This window comes from Coturnix japonica, chromosome 1 (genome assembly GCF_001577835.2).
Source record: "Coturnix japonica isolate 7356 chromosome 1, Coturnix japonica 2.1, whole genome shotgun sequence".
Taxonomy (NCBI): domain Eukaryota; kingdom Metazoa; phylum Chordata; class Aves; order Galliformes; family Phasianidae; genus Coturnix; species Coturnix japonica.
The window spans coordinates 136,983,802-137,002,978 of NC_029516.1; the positions used below are offsets into that span (position 1 = coordinate 136,983,802).

At 39.2% G+C, this 19,177-nt stretch overlaps 1 long non-coding RNA gene across 1 annotated transcript; it reads left to right on the forward strand.

Annotated features, from left to right (window-relative positions):
- Nucleotides 1–6,134: 6,134 nt before the first annotated feature.
- Nucleotides 6,135–9,720, forward strand: LOC116652754. The gene is made up of 3 exons (XR_004305922.1): nt 6,135–6,501; nt 6,596–6,660; nt 9,497–9,720. It is a non-coding gene; the product is annotated as an uncharacterized LOC116652754 (long non-coding RNA).
- Nucleotides 9,721–19,177: the final 9,457 nt, after the last annotated feature.

The following is a 19,177-nucleotide window of genomic DNA, read 5'->3' on the forward strand; positions in this document are numbered from 1 at the left end:
GCATTGACAGAATTAAGAATCACACAGAGGAGAAAATCATGCCATGGCTATCATGGGCAAAAACTGCCACAAGTGGGCAAAACTCATTCATGCTTCAAAATGTGTTGCAATAGGAAGTGAGAGGTAAGGAGAGAGGATTTTATTACACTACTAGTCTCCTCAGTCACATGGTCACTCTCTCAGGTGAGAAGGCTCTGCTGAAAAACTCCATGGTCATCAGTTTCAGTTAAATAGTTTTCAATACATAGCTCTACATTTTGATTTGGAAAGACATTGCTTGTTACTTACCCACTGCACAACAATATAGCATAGCTTATTCATATTTCCAGAGTATTTCCTGGTGAAGTGTAGGCTGCAGACATATATTCTTATTACGTTTTGAAAGACAAAAGCCACAACTCTATTTTTTGGATGTTGAAAAAATTCAAAATCACAAAAATAAATAACTGCTTTATATAAAGTGTTACGACTTCAGTAATTTATTAAAATGTTCTTGATTTTAGCTTTGTGTTAATAAAAGGGTTCTAGTTCTTTCAAAAATTGAGTTCTTGTTGCTGCTACTTTTAACAAAAATCATCAAAATTCTCTCTGGCTATTTATAGGTTGCTGTACCAATGGATATGAGGAGAGAAATGTTTTCAAAGGTTGTTCAGGCTGTATCTCCAGTGTTCACTACTGGAGATACTATGCAGATTTAGGGCATAGGCTGTAGTATTGGTTTGTGATAATCCATACTGCTCCTTGAGCAACTTTGTCTCATAACTATGTAGAGACAAATTATATCAAGCCACTTTCCATCATTTCTCATCAGTCCTGATCAACTGGGGAGACCCCGGATGACTGGAGGTCTGCCAGAATGGTGCCCATCTACAAGAAATGTTGAAAGAAGGATCCAGGGAAAAACCTGTCACAGTTCCTAGACATGTCAGACTGATCTTAATACTGAAAAGGCTACAGAGCAGATCAACTTTATCAAGGACAGTTCGTGCTTTCTGGTGGCTTTTTGTGATGGAGTGACAACATCAGAGGACAAAGGGAAAGAAACTAAACAATCAACATTTACCTGTGAAAGGTCTTTGACATGGTCCCGCACCATATTCTTATCTCTAAGTTGGATTTGAACATGGATTTGAAGGCTGGACTATTTGGTCAATAAAGAATCTGATGAATGGTCACAACCTGAAGGTTGTTCTCAATGGCTCTATACTAAGTTAAGGTGAGTCTTGGAAGCAGAGCTCTTTGATATCTCTATCAAAAAACTCTATCTGGGTCAGGTCAATCCCAGATATGTGTACAGACTGGAAGAAGAACTAACTGAGAGCAGCCCTGCACAGAAGAACTTGAGGGGTCCTGGTGAACTAAAAGGTGGACATGAACCAGCAGTGTGCACTCACAGACCAGAAGGCTTAATGTAGCCTGGGCTTCATTAAAAGTGGACTGGCTAGCAGGACAAGGGAGGTGATTGTTGCCATCTACTCTGCCTTCATGTGGTCCCATCTGCTGAAGTACTGCATTCAGATCCAGGGCTCCCAACAAAAGAAGGATGTGGAGCTGTTGGAGCAGGTCTGGAGGAAGTTAGCCCCGATTATTAGAGCACCAGAGCACCTCTCCTATGAGGAAAGGTCAGGTGAGTTGAGTTTGTTCAACCTGGAGAAGAGAAGGCTACAGGAACACCTCACTGCATCCAGCCAGTACATACAGATTGTTTCTAATCCAGAGGGAGAACAATTTTTTATACAGATTAATATTGATAAGAAAGAATGTATTTAAAATAAAAGAGGGGAAATTTAGGTTAGATTTTAGGAAAATAACTCAGGTGGGTGGTGAGGCAATAGAATGTGTTGCGCAGAGAAGTTACAAATTCCTTATCAATGGAGGTCCTCAAGGCCATGTTGGATGGGGTCCTGGGCAGCCTGATCTGGTGGATGGCAACCATGACTATGGCATCTGGGTAAGAGCTCAATGATACTTAAGGTCCCTTCTAATCTAAACCATTCTATGATTATATGACCCCATAATCTTGAGTAAGATCACACAGCATGTGCAGGACTGCCAGAGGATCAGGCCTACCCAGCATGAGTTTGTGAAAGGCAGATCCTTCTTGACCAACCTCATTTCCTTCTATGACCATGTCACTGGCCTGCAGGATGAGGAAAAGACTGTTGATGTATTCTTCCTGAACTTCAGCAAAGCCTTGGACAGTGTATCCCACATTATTCTCCTAGAGAAGCTGTCAGCCCATGGCTTGGACAGTTACACTCTTTGCTAGCTAAAGAACTGGCTGGATGGCTGGGCCCAGAGAGTGGTGGTGAATGGAGTTCAATCTAGCTAGCAACCGGTCATGTGTGATGTTCCCCAGAAGCCTGTCTTCAAAATCCGTATTGACGACCTGGATGAGGGCACTGAGTGCACCTTCAGTAAGATAGCAGATGATACCAAGGTGGAAACTGCTGTTGATCTGCTTGAGGGTAGGAATGTCCTGCAGAGGGATGTGAACAGGCTGAGGAAAATTATATGAGGTTTAGTAAGACTAAGCAACTGGTCCTGCACTATGGTTACAGTGTTACAGGTTTGGGGCAGTGTGGTTGGCAATTTCTGTGGTGGAAGAGTATCTGGGGATTCTAGTTGACACTCAACTAACATGAGCCAGCAGTGTACACAGGTGGCCAAGAAGGCCAATGGTATCTTAGTTTGTATCAGAAATAGTGTAGCCAGCAAGACCATGGAGATGATCATCCCCCTGGACTCAGCTCTGGTAAGGCTGTTCTGTAAGTACTGTGTGCAGTTTTGGGTGTGCCCCACTATAAGAAAGACATCAGGATTCTGGAATGTGTTCAGAGAAAGCCAATGAAGCTGGTGAGGTGTCTGGAGCACAGGTCTTATGAGGAGCAGCTGAAGGAACTGGGATTGTTCAGTCTGGAGAAGGAGGAGGTTCGGGGAAGGCTGAAAAGAGGTTGTGGCAAGGTGGAGGTTGGCACCTTTTACCAGGTAACTAGTGATGGTACTAGGGGGAATGTTGCACCAGAGGAGGTTAAGGTTGGATATTATGAAAAAAAATATTTTGTGAAATAGTGGTCAAGCATTGGAAGAGGATGTCCAGGGAGATAGTGGAATAACCATCACTGGAGGTGTTCAAGAAATGTGTAGATCTGACATTTAGGGACATGGTTTAGTGGACATGGGTGGGTTTTAGTCCAATATGAAGGTGAAGTAATTTTTAATTGTGAGGATTTCTCACGGCATAGAAGTTCTCAGGATTGCTCAGCTCTTCAAGGAATTTTAGAATCAGAGGGAAAAAGTGTTGAAAAAAATGATTACGATTTTAGCTAGTTCAGTATGTGTATTAACTTTGGAAATCTTGTTCATATCCTTTAAGACAAACAAACAAAAATCTTTATAATAGTAGCACACACACACAAAGAGCTTTTTCCAAAACATCCTTTAACTTTGGGTGTTTGAAACACTGTTATAGCCAAGTGAGGTGGACAGTTTCTGTTACTTCATTTAGATATGGAAGGATCAGAATTAATGACTGTTTTGGAGAATGTGGTCCAAAATGGTATTTCTCTCAGTGTCCTACTGAGTGCCTCCCTCTCAGCTTCCAGAGGTGTCAAGTCAGTCTGTTAAACTGTGAAATCAAATCCTGCTGACTGCACACCGTGCCAGATATTAGCAACTTAATTATAACAACCAAACTTAGTACGTGACTAGTGAGACACACACTTTCAAATCTTGACACATGCTACACAGAAAACAATAAATAATGCCAAACACATGTTTTCTATTTGTCAGTAATAAAAGAAGTGCTTGTTGCAATCCAGATTTCAAGTGACAGTGCCAAAAAGCCTTCAGTAATATGTATGCATACTCCAAACACTTTAAACTGCTTATAGCAAATGTACCCAATGTCACACCAGTATTCAATTTACTAACGAAGTGATGCTTCAGTATTCTTGCTCCATAAATATATAGATATATTTCCTTTCAAGAGACAAGAGCTGAAGTTTTAAAATGCCATCAGTTTCCTTTAGCACCTTGTTAAAAATTAACAAGACAATTTATTTCTTGGTAGAACTTCATGGACTTTGGTGGAGTTAAATTCGAGATGCTTTTGGCCCTCCAAGGAGAGTGGAAAATATTTACAGTAAAAGTTAAGAAATGTATACACAGAATCACAGAATCACAAGGGTTAGAAGGGACCTCTGGAGATTCCATTCTCTTCAGTAGGATGCAGAGAGAAGTGTCCAGGCAAGTCTTGAATATCTCCAAAGGAGACTTCACAACCTCTCTGGGCAACCTGTTCCAGTGTTCTGCCATCCTAAAAAGCAAAAAGTTTTTTCTCACGTTCTTTTGGAAATCCCTATACTTCTGTTTTTGCCCACTGCCCCTTGTCCCATCACTGGGCACCTCTGAAAGGAGCCTGACCTCATCCACTTGACACCCACAATTTAGATACTTATAGGAGTTGATATGATCCCCCTTGAGTCATCTCTTCTCCAGGCTAACCAGTCCCAGGTCTCTCAGCCTTTACCATCTCTTTTAAATGGTCTAGGACCCTAATAATCTTTGTAGCCTTCCAGTATGCTCTCTTTAGAATTTCCCTGTCTTTCTTGAACTGGAGAGACCAGCACTGGACACAATACTCCAGATGTGACCTCACCTGGGCATGGTAGACAGGGAGGATCACCTCACTCAACCTGCTGTCGACACTCTTTTAAATGCACCCTACCAGATTTAACTCCAAGCAGGCCCTAATTGCTTCATTCCTGCATGCCCTGACAATATTCATATACTCCTAACAAGTGGTCAGATCTCATATCCGCATTCTATAGATTTTTTTCCATTTGAATTTTTCCATGAGCTCCTTGCTTATCTGTGCAGGTCTCCTGACATGTTTGCCTGGTTTCTTACTTTTAACTTTGCTCTGATCTTGAGCTAGGAGGGAATGGTGCTTTAATACCAACCAAATCTCTTGTATTCTTTTACTTTACAATGCTCTAACCCATGGGATAGCTCCAAATAGGCCTATGGTTCTCCTGAAGTTCGGAGCTGCAATGCTACTTGTTACTCTGTTTCTTTCATTAAAGATCCTGAACACCGCTATCTGGTGGTCACTGCGTCCCAAGGCTGCCCCCAGCCCTCTTTAATCCATTTTGTTCTTTTTTTTTTTTTTTTTTTTTTTTTTTTTAATAAGAACAAGGTCCAGCAGCACATTTCTCATTGGATGCTCTATCACCTGCATCAGAAAGCTATTTTCCATGCACTGTAGGTAGATCCTGGACTGTACATGCCACAAACAATGCCACTCATATTAGCTTGCCCCTTAATACACTTAAGCTTTCCACTCATTCATCACTCATCTCTAAGCAGAGTTCAATACATTCATGCTCTTCTCTCACATGTAGAACAACTCCACCACCTTGCCTTGCTGGTCTGTCTTTCCTCAAAAGGACACAGCTATCCATAACAGTATTCCAGTCATATGATCTGCCCCACCATGTTTCTATGATCACAAGGAGATCATGGCTCTGTGACTGCACACAGATCTCTGGTTGTTTCTGTTTATTACCCAGGCTATACATTGGTAACAGGCACTTTGGAGAAGAAAAGGTAACACAGAATTCAGGTTTCCCTAGAGCAGTGCAAGAGGATCCACCATAGCAATTCCCAATTTCTTTCAGCTCATCTGATTTCTGATTCCTTTTTCTAGAGAGATGGTACCATTCTACCTGGGTAAATCTCTATTTGGGAAAGTTACTTGCTGTTAAAAAGGAATAAACAGTAATCAAATACTATTGCAAGAGTGAGCTGCAAGGCCATCTTCTGATTTCAAATTACAAATCCATTAATTAATAGAGGTGACCTTTCCTGAACATTGCATAATGATTGTTTTTACCCTTAAGCTACATGCTGTCCTGTGTAAATCTTATTGACTGTTCTGTGAAATGTGATATTGGCTGCATGTTCAAAATGTAAGCAGATGAACGTTTCCACTTCAACATCACAAAATGAAGTGATATAAGTAAGCTCAGTCCTGAGCTTGTCTGTCTTTTTGTTTGGGAAGAAGGGATACATAACCTTGCACCTGCATTTAATGAAATGTTCAAGGAACAAATAGCTCATTAGTTCCATCTTATTGTTAAGTAAAACAAGGATGCCATTTTTGCTATGGGGAAAGCTACTACAGGGACTATTTTTCTTGTCAGTATGTAGCAAGCTCAATGGGACCCCTAGTTATCAGACAACTAAGCCTTTATACACTGAGAATAGTCTGTGAAATCAACACAGTCTCTCTCCTAAATTTGCATCCTTTGAGATAAATGCATTGCCATGGACAAAATCTGTGATAGATGGCTTAATGTGTGATAATTCATTGAAAGTCTTACACGTGTAAAGATGAGATTAACTGAGTCACGTTCATGTCTACCCATTAGTAATAAGCTTGGCAGTGAGAAGAATTTGTCTCAGGACTGGAGCCTGAGCATGGAAATGCACTCATTGGTGAGACTCTGACTACAGGGTTCAGTTATGAACCAATTTCTCACTATTGACACAGTCCAGCATAAGGGATTTATTAGCTTATGCTTCATTCCAGAGTTTGTGCTGCCACAAGGATAAAGCTGCAAGAAATTTGGTGTCCTGGATGAGAGAACAGAAAAGGTACAGTAGTTTGGGTTTTGTTAGTGGAAATCAGGATAAGGAGGAAGAGAAAACAGCAGCAGAACTGTCTGAAAAACATCTGGAAACCACGTCGTTAGAGGAAATTTGATGCTCTTCACTTCTCTGCAGCCAGTGAAAAACAGTCTGAGTACAGTGCATTTGTTCTCATTGTCGAAAATAATTTAGAAAACAACCAACCTCAGTATGACCTTCAATTAGGACAGCACTTAAACACATAACAAAACATTAATAGCTGCAATGACTGCAGAAAAGTCTAAAGTGAAAACGTATTTAATGGTTTGCCTAATGCAGAACTATAATGAAGGCTTGGTTACACCTCAGTAACTGAAGTTCTATGGTTTTTGCATGAATTGGAACTCGTTTAAAGGTTTACAGAAAATGTGGTATTTATCATGCCAGGCAGTGTCTACAGTGGGAAATCAGTTCTGGAAGCATTGAATATGCTCTATTCCTTTTGAGATCAACAGGAATATAAATTAGATTCTGACTTATTTATTTAATTTTGATTTAGATTTCTACCATACCCCATTTACATAAAATTCCCAAATGAGACAAAAAATTAATTTTTCAATGCTGACTCTGTATAATAACTGAGTAACTATTCAAGCTTGTTTTTTACTTACATATGGCTGTTTGTAAACTTTGTATTTAGAAAAGGGCATTTCTATAGAGCTTCTTTTGACCACTTCAATAAAATGAGTGATATGGTGACTTTTAATTTGGCAGTCTCACTATCCTACTTTGCTCTTACAGCACTGAGGTGCAATCTGTCTGTGGGGGGAAAAAAAACACAACAACATTTTTCTAGGATACACAAATGCTGCTAATCTACACATTTCTATTTTTACCATACCTGCCATTTTTAAAAATATGCAACAAACTCTCTTAGTGCAGAAAGTAAAATTAGCAGCGTGCCATACTGGCCTACTTTACCATTTTAATGCTATGGAAGTACAGACGGATTTTATATAAGCAAAACATTTTTAGTACACAAAAATAGATACAAGTGCTGATACATGTCTGCATGGATAACCACCTGTCATTAAGTACGTGCTTTTAAAGCAACTTCCTGACATGGATCTGTAATTAGGGCTGGCAGTACTTTTGTTTAAGTGATGTCACATTTTTGTTCTGAGAATCTGGTTTACTTGACACTGTAATGTCTGTAACAACTCACATCTCCAGTATACTTAGTCCTTAATATTTCTATACTTGTGTTGGCACAGGGGTCTTGATTCTGTGACCTTTATTAACCCATACAAATCCAGTGAACAAATTAAGGCTATTTAAAGGAATATGGATTGCAAATGTGAGAGAAAAGGTTGCAAAATTGTACCCATTAAGGGTATGTCTGCACTGCTTAAACTGAAAATGTGCCTAATTCAAGTCCATTAATTTGAACTAATTTAGCAGTAAAAGCAATCTGGATTTAGTCTGAGCTCTTCTGGAAGTTTTAACTCAAGATTGATGTCTCAAATTAATGCTCAAGTTCAAATACCTCACTGTCACTAGTATTTTAAGTATTTGCTTTGCCTATTTCAAGATTGCTTAGTTGTCACATATTATTTTTGAGAAAAAAAAAAAAAAGAAGAAAGAAAAAAAAAAAAAAAGCTTAGTTTCAGACAACTAAGAAAATGTTTCAGACTTTTTAGGTAGGCTCACAGTAACATATCCTAAGCAAAGGTATTATTTACCAGAAACACTTTCTCTGAACAACTTTGGCTGTCAGTATAATAAAGGATACTAACTTTTTGTACTTCCTATGCTCACAGCCCTCTGTGTTACCTTATTTACAGTATTCTTTCCAAAATTTACAAAGGATTTTGTAATTTCCATCACTTGATTCAATTTCTATGAAATGTCAGTGTTCTTATAGAGAATATAGGCTTTTCTGTTTATAATAGATCAGAACAAATTATTACTCTGCTTATTATTTTACTTTTAATGGATTTTTCAGGCTATTACTAGTGACTACAGAGATTCTCTCCTTGTAAACAGAAACAAACAAGTTTGTTATACTGAAAGATAAAAATACAATAAAATAATTTTGTGCTGGCTAGCCATTTAGTCTCTGAACACTGAGAAGAAAAAAATGCTGTTTATTCAAACCTGAGTGACTCTTTGGTCTTCTTATTGCAAGCTGGAGAATCATTTGGAACTTTTGCTCTTATTGCTGAAACTAGGAATGAGTTTCAGTTACCTGAGCTTGCATCTATTACCATCTTATGCACTCCAAAACATCAGGACTAGTCTCCAGACGCTCCTTCTGAATTGCTCAGATCTCTCATTCACTCCTTGTCAAAGATGCCTGTACATAAGGATGTGGGTTTTTTTGTTTGTTTGTTTGTTTTGAAAAGAAAATATATGACCACATCCTTTATGTGCTGTAAAAATGTTGAACTAAACTATGAACTTTCACTGCAGCATAATATGTAGGGAAAGGTGGTTTTCCTTATTTATTTGTAAAAAATCATTAGCTTCACTTCTGTTGTTGTTTTGTCCTTATTGGGTTTGGAGCAGGTTAAAATTTTATAAGCTAAGTAGTAGTCAGGAAATTATCTCTGGTTTAAGTACAGAGTACTCTAATGTCTAAAATTACGAAGAGTTACAAACTCTTAGAACATCTGTATACAAAATGTCTATCCTATTAAATTTAAATAAGAGTGCTCTCCCATTTCATAAACTGTTAAGAGTGAGTACTGTAACCTTTTTATTTCTGTGTGAAATCCTTTAGTTGGAGAGAGATGCTACAGTGCAGTGCTACAGAGTAAAAACTGGTCAATTTATATTTGTTGTCTGTACATTTGCTTTGAAGGGTCTGTACTTAAGAAGAAGGAACATATTAATTCCTTCAAAATATTTACTTTGGATATGCCATTACCTGTATAACGAAGAGAGCTGTGCTGCCATTAAGAAGGGTCTGAACAGGCTGGAGAGATGGGCAGAGAGGAATCTCTTGAAATTCAACAACAGCAACTGTGGAGACCTGCATATGGAATAATGCTATGTACCAATACAGGCTGAGGGCTTACCTGCTGGAAAGGAGTCCTGCGGAGATGAACCTGGTCATCCTGGAGGACAACAGGTTGGCCATGATCCAGCAGTGTGCCCTGGTGGCCAAGAAGGCCAGTGGTATCCTGGGGTGCTTTATAAATACAGTGGCCAGCAGGTCAAAGGGAAATGGTCCTCCCCCTCTACTCTTCCCTGGTGAGGCTATATCTGGAGTCCAGTTCTGGGCTCTCTGTTAGAAGAGAGACACATAGCTCCTGAAGCGAGTCCAGTGAAGGTCTAAAAAAGTGATTGAGCAACCTCGGCACATCTCCTACAAGGAAAGCTTGATAGAGTTGGGCTTGTTCTGCCTGGAGAAGACATGGCTCAGAGGGGATCTGATTAGTGTCTATAAATCGCTGAAGTGAAAGTGTCAAGAGGATTGGTTCAGACTCTTCTCAGTGGTGCTCAGCAATAGCAAGGGAGGCAGCAGGCACAAACTGAAACACAGGAAGTTCCAACTGAATATGAGATGTTATAGAATCTCCCTCCTAGGAGATCTTCAAAAGCTTCCTGAACATGATCCTGGGCAACCTGCTTTAGATGTCCACACTTAAGAAGGGTTTTGGACCAAATGGCCTCCAGAGATCCCTTCCAACCTTAGCTATTCTATAATCCTTTGATTCATATGAAGCAGACTACTGAAAAGATATTTTTACATGACAGTTTCTTGTTTAGTTGGTAATAGTCCACTTCACTTATATTTCTTTGTGACATTCTTTTCAGCAAATTTAATCTATTGTTCCAATGCATAGATATTTTTCATACAGATCCTGTTTTAAAGTTGTAAAAAGAATAATTTGAGAAAAAATATTTAACATCAGGAATGTAATATTTCTATCTAGTGATTTAGGGAGTTTTTCCTGCTTGTTTTGTCAGCATTCTTGTTTTGTTTTGCTATTTGCTTTTGTTGTTGTTGTTTGTTTGTTTTGCTTTATTTTATGTTTTGTTTTTTTTTTTTTGTAAAGAATATCTCATGTTTGTATTTCAAATATACATTAATGTACATCAAATGAAGTGAGACTATTTCTGAGTCACTACTAGAACATTCCTGTGATTCATTTATTAAAGCTTGAGAGAAACCATTGATGGTAAGAAGAATAACTGCGAATTACTGTCCTTCACCACTACCACACCAGCTCAGGAAACTTCTATGAGCTGTATTTAGAAACTGAGATGTTTTTGTTGGTAGATCATAAATGACCAAATGTAGAACAGCTCATAGGAAACTCTGAGCATGTTGATCACTCACACAGAAGAGTACAGGAAGAGAAATTTCATTACAAAGAGCAGTGATGAGGCTATGAGGTGAGAGAGCCAACACATAAATGTGAAACATGTATAAATCTGGAAAAATAAGAAATGGCTAGAAATAGAATTTAGGTGGATGGAATATTGGGAGATTAATAAAACAATACAATTAGTTATAAGATTAATAGTCTTATAAACAACACCAAAACAACTAACTAACCAAACAAAAAACAAATGGAACAAAGAAACCCCTCAAACTTCAGTCAACACAGAGAGAAGATTATGGGATAAGAATTCTACTTTCTAAAAGTACATTTTAATTTCTTGTCACTTGCATCATTGATCTTGGCCAATGATATCTAACTGCATGAAAAAATAAAAGTGCTTTGTGTGTGTTATGTGTAACAGCAACAGCAACCATGATTTAAAGTGGGAGAGTAGAATGGGCATGATGAAACAAAGCTGTAAATTTGGCTCTGCTAATCCATATCCATGCCATTCTCTAACTTTGCACTCAGAAAAATTACAAGAATCTAAAATGTTGTAACCTCCTGTACTAGCAATATATACTGTTTGTTTGTTTGTTTGTTTGTTTGTTTTGTCTAAAGAACATCTAAATTCATTGCTTGAAAAAGACATAAATAGCTTACCTTAATTTCCTTCAGCACTGATCAGACTAATCAGTGCTAAATGATCAATGAATATATGGGAATTTTTCACACAGAGGGCCATGGATGCTCCATTCCTGGAAGCATTCAAGGCCAAGCTAGATGTGACTCTGGGCAGCCTGGTCTAGTGGTTGGTGCCCCTGCACATGGCAGGTGGATTGAAACATGATCATCTGATCATTATGGTCCTTTTCAACCCAGGACATTCTTTGATTCTATCATTCTATGATTCTGTGATTGTTTGTCTTGTGCTAAATCCCTCACACAAAAAGACTAATCACTCTGAAAAGATCATGAACAATTATTACTGTTCTTGTAGTTAGACCTTCTTTTGATTTAGCTATATATAAATTATGAAGGAATATTTCTTACTGCAAGTAATCCCTGTCAAGCAAAGAAAAACTGCCACACATCTTTTTTATAACTTTGTCAGTGGTAATGTCTGAACAATGGCACTGTTGAACTTAGTAATGACATCATGTTGCCTTGCACCACAATCAAAATTTGTATGTAGATATATTGCAAAACTATTGCATAGGTTTTCTGTTCTTACAGCCAAATCTGAATGCCATAAACTTTCTTTGAACTCATTTTCCTAAGGAAAATGAATTTGTGAAATGAAAATATATTGGCAAAGATAACTGTTTAAAGACTGAAATACACCAGAATATAAGTAGAGTTTAGACACCAATAATGCAACAGGTTATATTTTACAGTTGACTTTTCTTTTTATTTCAAATTTTGTTGTATTTCAGAGCTTTTATTTCTAGATGGTTCCACACTTGAAGCACAAATACTATTCACTGTCTCATGGAAAATATAGAGATGATCTGAATTAGCAAGTGAATGTTTAGTTAGAACATTTATTTAGAACATTTTGAAATATCTTTCAATCTGACTGCAGAAGTAAAACTGGAAATGATAGATTGTGAATAGAAAATTTTGTTTCAAAAATATCAATACTATATTCTGGATAAAGGTGATCTTTTTTCCATCTTAATATTTCTCATTTTGAAAGAGATTTAAAATAAATGGAGAAAAATATCTCTTCTCTTTTAGGGGAAGAGTCTTCGTAAGAAGTTGTGTGTGAAAGACAACTTCTTGACATAATTGGAAAGTGAGATTGCCAGGGGAGGTGTCTCACTAGACCTGCTGTTCACAGGAGGAACTACTGTGAGATGTGGAGGTTGGGACCTGTCTAGGACAGGGTGACCATGTAATGGTAGAGTTCTCAATACTTGGTGAAGTCAGGAAGAGGATCAGCAAAACTGGTATCTCTGATTTTTGGAGGGTAGACTTATAAATCTTCAGGATGCTGGCAGGGAGGATCCCTTGGGATTCAGTCCTGAAGTCTGTGGCATTCAGTCCAGGAGGGCTGGATGCTCCTCAAGAAGAAAGTCTTAAATGTGCAGGAGCAGGCTGCCATAAGATGAGCCAGCTGGGAAGAAAACTGGCGTGGACAAACAGGGAACTTTTGCTGAGGATCCAGGAGAAAAAAAGAGCCTCACTTGTGTGGAAGAAGGGACAAGCAACTCAGGGAGAGTACAGAGAAGTTGCTATGATATGCAAGGAGAAAATTACAAAGGCAAAAGCCCAGCAGGAACTCAGTGTGGCCACAGTAGTAAAAAGCAATCAAAAAGTTCTTCACAAACATATTAACGGTAAGAGGAGGGCTAAGGAGGATCTCCACCATTTACTGGATGCAGTGGGGAGTGTGACCACTAAGGATAAGGAAAAGGCTGAGGTCTTCAATGCCTTCTTTACATGCATCTTTAATAGTCAGACCAGTTATCCTCAAGGTACTCTACTCTCTGATCTTCTAGTCTCAAATGGGAAGCAGGATAAACCCCTCACAATTCAGATGGAAACAGATAGAAACCTGCTACTCTGTCTGGACTGTCACAAGTCCATGGGGCCAGATGGGTTCCATCTGAGGGTATTGAGGGAGCTAGTGAATATGATTGCCAAGTAGTTGCTTTCCATCATCTCCATCAACTGGAGAGGTCCCAGAGGACTGAAGGCTTGTCAATGAGACTCCCTCCCACCTACAAGAAGGAGGAGGACCCAGAAAACTATAGGGCTGACAACTTGTCTTTGATCCCAGGGAAGGTTATGGAAAAGACCATCCTGAGTGAGGTCACACAGCATGTGCTGGACAGTCAGGAGATAAGGGCAAGCAAGCATGGGTTCACAAAAAACAAGTCCTGGCTGACAAACCTAATCTCCTATGACAACGTGACCCATCTGGTGAATGAAGGAAAGGTTGTTGATGTAGTCTACATGGACTTCAGCAAAGCCTTCAACACTGTCTCCTGCAGTTTTACCATGGAGAAGCTGTCAGCCCATGGCTTTGACAGGTACACTCTTTGCTGGTTAAAGAACTGCTGGAGGGTTGGGCCCAGAGAGAGGTGGTAAATGGAGTTGGGTCCAGCTGGCAACTGGTCACGAGTAGGTTCCCAAGTGGTCAGTATTAGGGCCCATTCTTTTCAATATCTGTACTGATGATCTGGATGAGAAAACTGAGTGCACCCTCAGTAAGACAGCAGATGACACCAAGGTGGGAGGAAGTGTAAATCTCTCTGATGGTAGGAAGGCCCTACAGAAAGATCTGGACAGGCTGAATAGATGGGCTCATGCCAATTAGATGAAGTTCAACAAGACCATGTCCGAGTCCTGCACTTTGGTCACAACAACTCCATGCAACACTATAGGCTTCAAACAGAATGGCTGAAAGACTGTGTGGAAGAAACGACCTCAGGGTGCTATCTGATGCTCAGCTGAACGTGAGCCAGAAGTGTGTTCAGATGGCCAAGAAGACCTATGAGATCTTGGTTTGTATCAGAAGCAGTGAAGCCAGCAAGACCACAGAAGTGATTGTCTCCCTGTACTCTGCTCTGTAAAGTACTTTGAGTACTGTGTCCAGTTTTGGGCCCCTCACTACATTTCATCAAGATCCTGGAGCGTGTTCAGAAAAGGGCAGTGAAGATGGTGAGGGGTCTGGAGTACGAGTCTTATGAAGAGCAGCTGAGGGAACTTGGATTGTTCATTCTGGAAAAGAGAAGGGTCAGGGGAGACCTTATCACTCTTTACAACTACCTGAAAAGAGGTTGTGGTAAGGTGGGGGTCAACCTCTTCTTCCAGGTAACTAGTGATGGAACAAGAGGTTGTAGTCTCAAATTGTATCATGAAAGATTCAGGTTAGATATTATGAAAAAATTATTCTCCAAAAGAGCAGTCAGGCACTGGAACAGGCTGCGTGGGTGATGGCAGAGTCACCATTCCTGGAGGATGAAGAAGAAATGTGCAGGTGTAGAATTTAGAGACGTGGTTTAGTGGGCAATATTGGTGTTAGGTGGACTGTTGGACTGGATGATCTTAGAGTGATTCTGTGTGAGATTCTGCGTGTGAAGTTAATTGATGCTACTCTACTGATCTAACTGTACATTTCTGCTGTAACTGAAAAAAATTTCCCACGCGGGAAATCCATATTTTTTTCTACCTACAGAATGGGAAGGAAAAGAAGATAAACTATTATATCTATTCTTATATACTTCAGATATGTTCAGACACTGCAACAGTAGTGACCTTCATATGCATCTGAATTAACAGGTCCACAGAAATAATAATTTTAGAGCCTGCTGATTCATCTTAATGTTTTTTGTTTGGGAGCTGTTGCTAACAGTTTTATGTTAGTATTTTCTTTAATTTTCAAGAGGATTTTATATATCTATAAATAAACATTCACATTTTACACTGACCTTAGACCAGCATCCATACTACATGAAAAAGATGTCACATTACTACTATGTGACATGAGAATGTATCCTTCTGCTGTTGTGTTTTGGAGAGCTTGAATACAAACTAATCGGAATTAGGATTTCATGACAGTCAAACAAACTATGTCATATAAACCAACTGTGAGCTCAGCAGTTCTTGAGTAGATTCTCAACTTCACTTGGTGCAAACTCTCATAGAGACTTCAGTGGGATTAGAATCTCACACTGGTTTTGACAGAGGATTACATGTAGTATGGTCTGAAAGGTATAAAAAACATGAAATCTCTCTCATGAACAACAGCCTATTTTGCTAAAAAGTTAACAATGACGTTATCTTTTGCTGCGACAGTAACATACATTTGCAGTGTCGGACCTCTCTTACTATTTAAAAACAAATATGTTAATATGCAGTTAGTAGTATTTTATCAACAGTTCTGAAGCATCAGTGCAGCATATTGTAATATAACTTCCAGTGCTAAATTGTGCTTTAATACATTTTAGCTGTGCCTACTGACATCAATGGGAAAAAAATGCAAGTGACCGAGTAAAAATTTTGGTCTCAGAAGATACAAGAATATAATTTAGCTTTCACTGCTTGAATTGCTCTGTGGTATTTTTATTTTCCCTCATTTCATTAACTCATCAGACCTTCTACAATGAATGCAGAAAAGAAGTTGCTTGCAGACAAATGAACAAGCCTTGCAAAATGCAAACTTACAGAAAAGTTACTCATTTAACTGGTTCATATTCATAAGGAAACCATGTCTGTGTTCTTATTAGTAGTCACTTATTCATACTTTAATAAACTACTTATCAGTGTTTATTTGAAATACATCTTTCCATTTTTATTCTGTCATGCTTTGCACAATACATAGTAAATAATTCCAGTCTCTTGATCATAGAATTCTTATAACATGCAACAGATAATCAAGATCATCAACACTAGGGACAAAGATATACAATGGAACCAGACTGAACTCATATAATATCACCATCTATGATTACATACGCCAATTAGAAGCTGTTAGACTGTGTGGATAACAGCTGTTATTATAATGTATCTCTAGTATGCGGGAGGCTATTTGGGAATACCAAAGGTGATTTTAGTGTGTGGAGATTTTGCCACATTTATTCATCAACGTTTATAGAAATAGGCTAAAACAGATAGCTTAAAAAATGTTGTGTAACTCTTGATATGAGCTTTTCTCTATTCTTTTCAATGCATACTTTGCAGATGTTTAAAAAGAGCTCATCTAATAATGCTCTTTCTGGCTGAGAATCCATTGTTTTTCATAGTCCCAAATACAAGGAAGTCCCACAGCTTCAATAAATCTGAATACAGTTTTTAACTTTGAAAAACATTTTCAGGCACTGCTGTTGTACAGAATTAAAGAGCAATCCTTTTTTTTTTTTTTTTTAAATATTTTTTATTTATTTATTTTTTTTTTTGTAAGCCAATATGTTTATCTACACTGTTCAGCAGCCTAGAACTCTATATGGTTTTCTTTCATCAACATTTATAGAGCTGTTTCTGAACTTCTCATCTCAAAATTAAAACCAAAGTTTAATCAGACTACACCAAATAGTTGTTCTTGCCAGCTGTGACCTGACTAAATCCTTTACAAAACTGGTATTTGCTCTTTTCACTTGTGCTTAGTAGTTCTATGTACTTAGCATGAAGAAAATGATCTCATCGAAAGAGGCCTGACATTCCAGTGAGGCTTTTGCAAGGCTTTCAAAGCATGAGCATATGTTTTCCTGATACATACTTTGTGCCAGAAGGGGTGTAGTGAGTCATCACCTCAGCAATATTTAATACCCCAATTAATCTAAAGCCTCTTTCAACCTTTTTGCTGCTAGTAAACTTACTATACTTTTAAATAAAATATCTGTCTGATCAACATTGCCAAAATATGCTACTTAGCCAGCAGTGTGGGTGCGTTTCTTCTAACTGGTAACCCTAAAAATGTTTATGGTGCATAAGGACTGACCACTGAAAAGCTGTACACATCATTTTCTATCTTGGCATTAGTACGGGGTTGCAACAACTATGCAATAATTAAATACCACCATTCAAAATGCTAAAAATTGTATATATACTGATGATGACTTGAAACCAGTGGAACGTTTTCTCTGAATTTAGCAAATATTGTGCCAGGCCAAAGGGAACAAGTGTGTTCATCTTGCTGACATCTGAGACCACTCCTATATATCCTACAAACATAATGGAGAAGGACCAGGGTCTCCTGGTGGATGAACTAAACATGAGCCAACAGTGCGCTCTTTCAGCTCAGAAAGCCAATGGTATCCTAGGCTCCATCAGAAGAGGGGTGGCCAGCAGGGAGAGGGAGGTGATTGTCCCTCTCTGCCACTGTGAGATCCAATCTGGAGTACAGCATCCGGGTCTGGGGCTCCCAGTACAAGAAAGACAAAGAGCTTTGTGAGAGAGGATTTTGGGCCCTTCACTACAAGAAAGATAACAAGGCCCTGAGACATGTCCGGAGAAGGGCAGTACAACTTGTGAGGGGTATGGAGCACAAGTCTTATGGGGAGTGGCTCATGGAGCTGGGATTGTTTAGTCTGCAAAAGATGATGCTCAGGAGAGACCTCATGGCACTCTACAACTTCCTGAAGGAAGGTTCTGATGAGGAAGGCTTTATCCGCTTCTCCCAGGGAACAAGGAGGACCTGAGGAAATGGCCGCAAGTTGTGCCAGGGGAGATTTAGAGTAGACATAAGGAAAAGCTTTTTCTCTGAGAGAGTGGTCAGGCACTGGAATGGCCTGCCCAGGGAGGTGGAGTAGTTGCCATCCCTGGCAGTGTTCAAGAGGTGTCTGGATGAGGAGCTATGAGATACGGTTAAGTAGCTTGTGGCAGCATTGATAGTGGGAGGATAGCTGAACTGGATTATTTTGTAGGTCCTTTCCAGCACTGTGATCCTATGATTTTATGATTTATTAGATCATCTAATTCTACCCCCACTACCATGGACAGGGTTTGTCAACAGCTAGGTCAAGCACTAGATCAGGCTGCCCAGGGTCCCATCCAACCTGGCTTTGAACATTTCCAGTGATGGGGCTTCTCTGAGCAGCCTGTGCCCATGCCTCCCAATCTTTTCTTAGTAAAAAATTTTCCCCTGACATAAAGTAAAACTCCCCTCTGCTTGCTATCTGCCCATGTAAAAAAAAAAAAAAAAAAAAAGATCTCCCTCTTGTTTATAATCTCCCTTTAAATACTGGTAGGCTCTAATGAGATCACCCTGCAGCCTTCTTCTCTCCAGGCTGAACGCTCTGTCAGCGTGTCTCCATAGGAGAGGCAATCCAGCCCCCTGATCATCTCCATGGCCCTCTTCTGGACCGTCTCCAAAAGCTCCACAGATAACATCAGGCTTTCAGGGGATTCCAAGAAACTTTCCTATGGTGGAGAGAAGCTAAGAGCTTTTTTCAATTCCTAGTTCAAGCAGAGTAGTTAATGCTCAGGAACAAAATCAGAATTACAAAATTTTGACAGTTTTCACTCAACCAGCATCACCACATCTGCCTTTTTTTTCAAGGGGGCTATGGAGAAAACTAGTCAGGTTTAGTAAAGGAATCCAGGGGAAAAAATTTAAAATAATAATAATTTTAAAAATTGTCTATGCAGTTGTCAGGCCATTGCACTTACTGGCTGATATCAGATAGGTTTCTCTCTTCAGGCGTTTATCTCATGTTTTTAGTTACGAGTGGGAGGGATGAGGAGAGCAACAGTAGATTGTG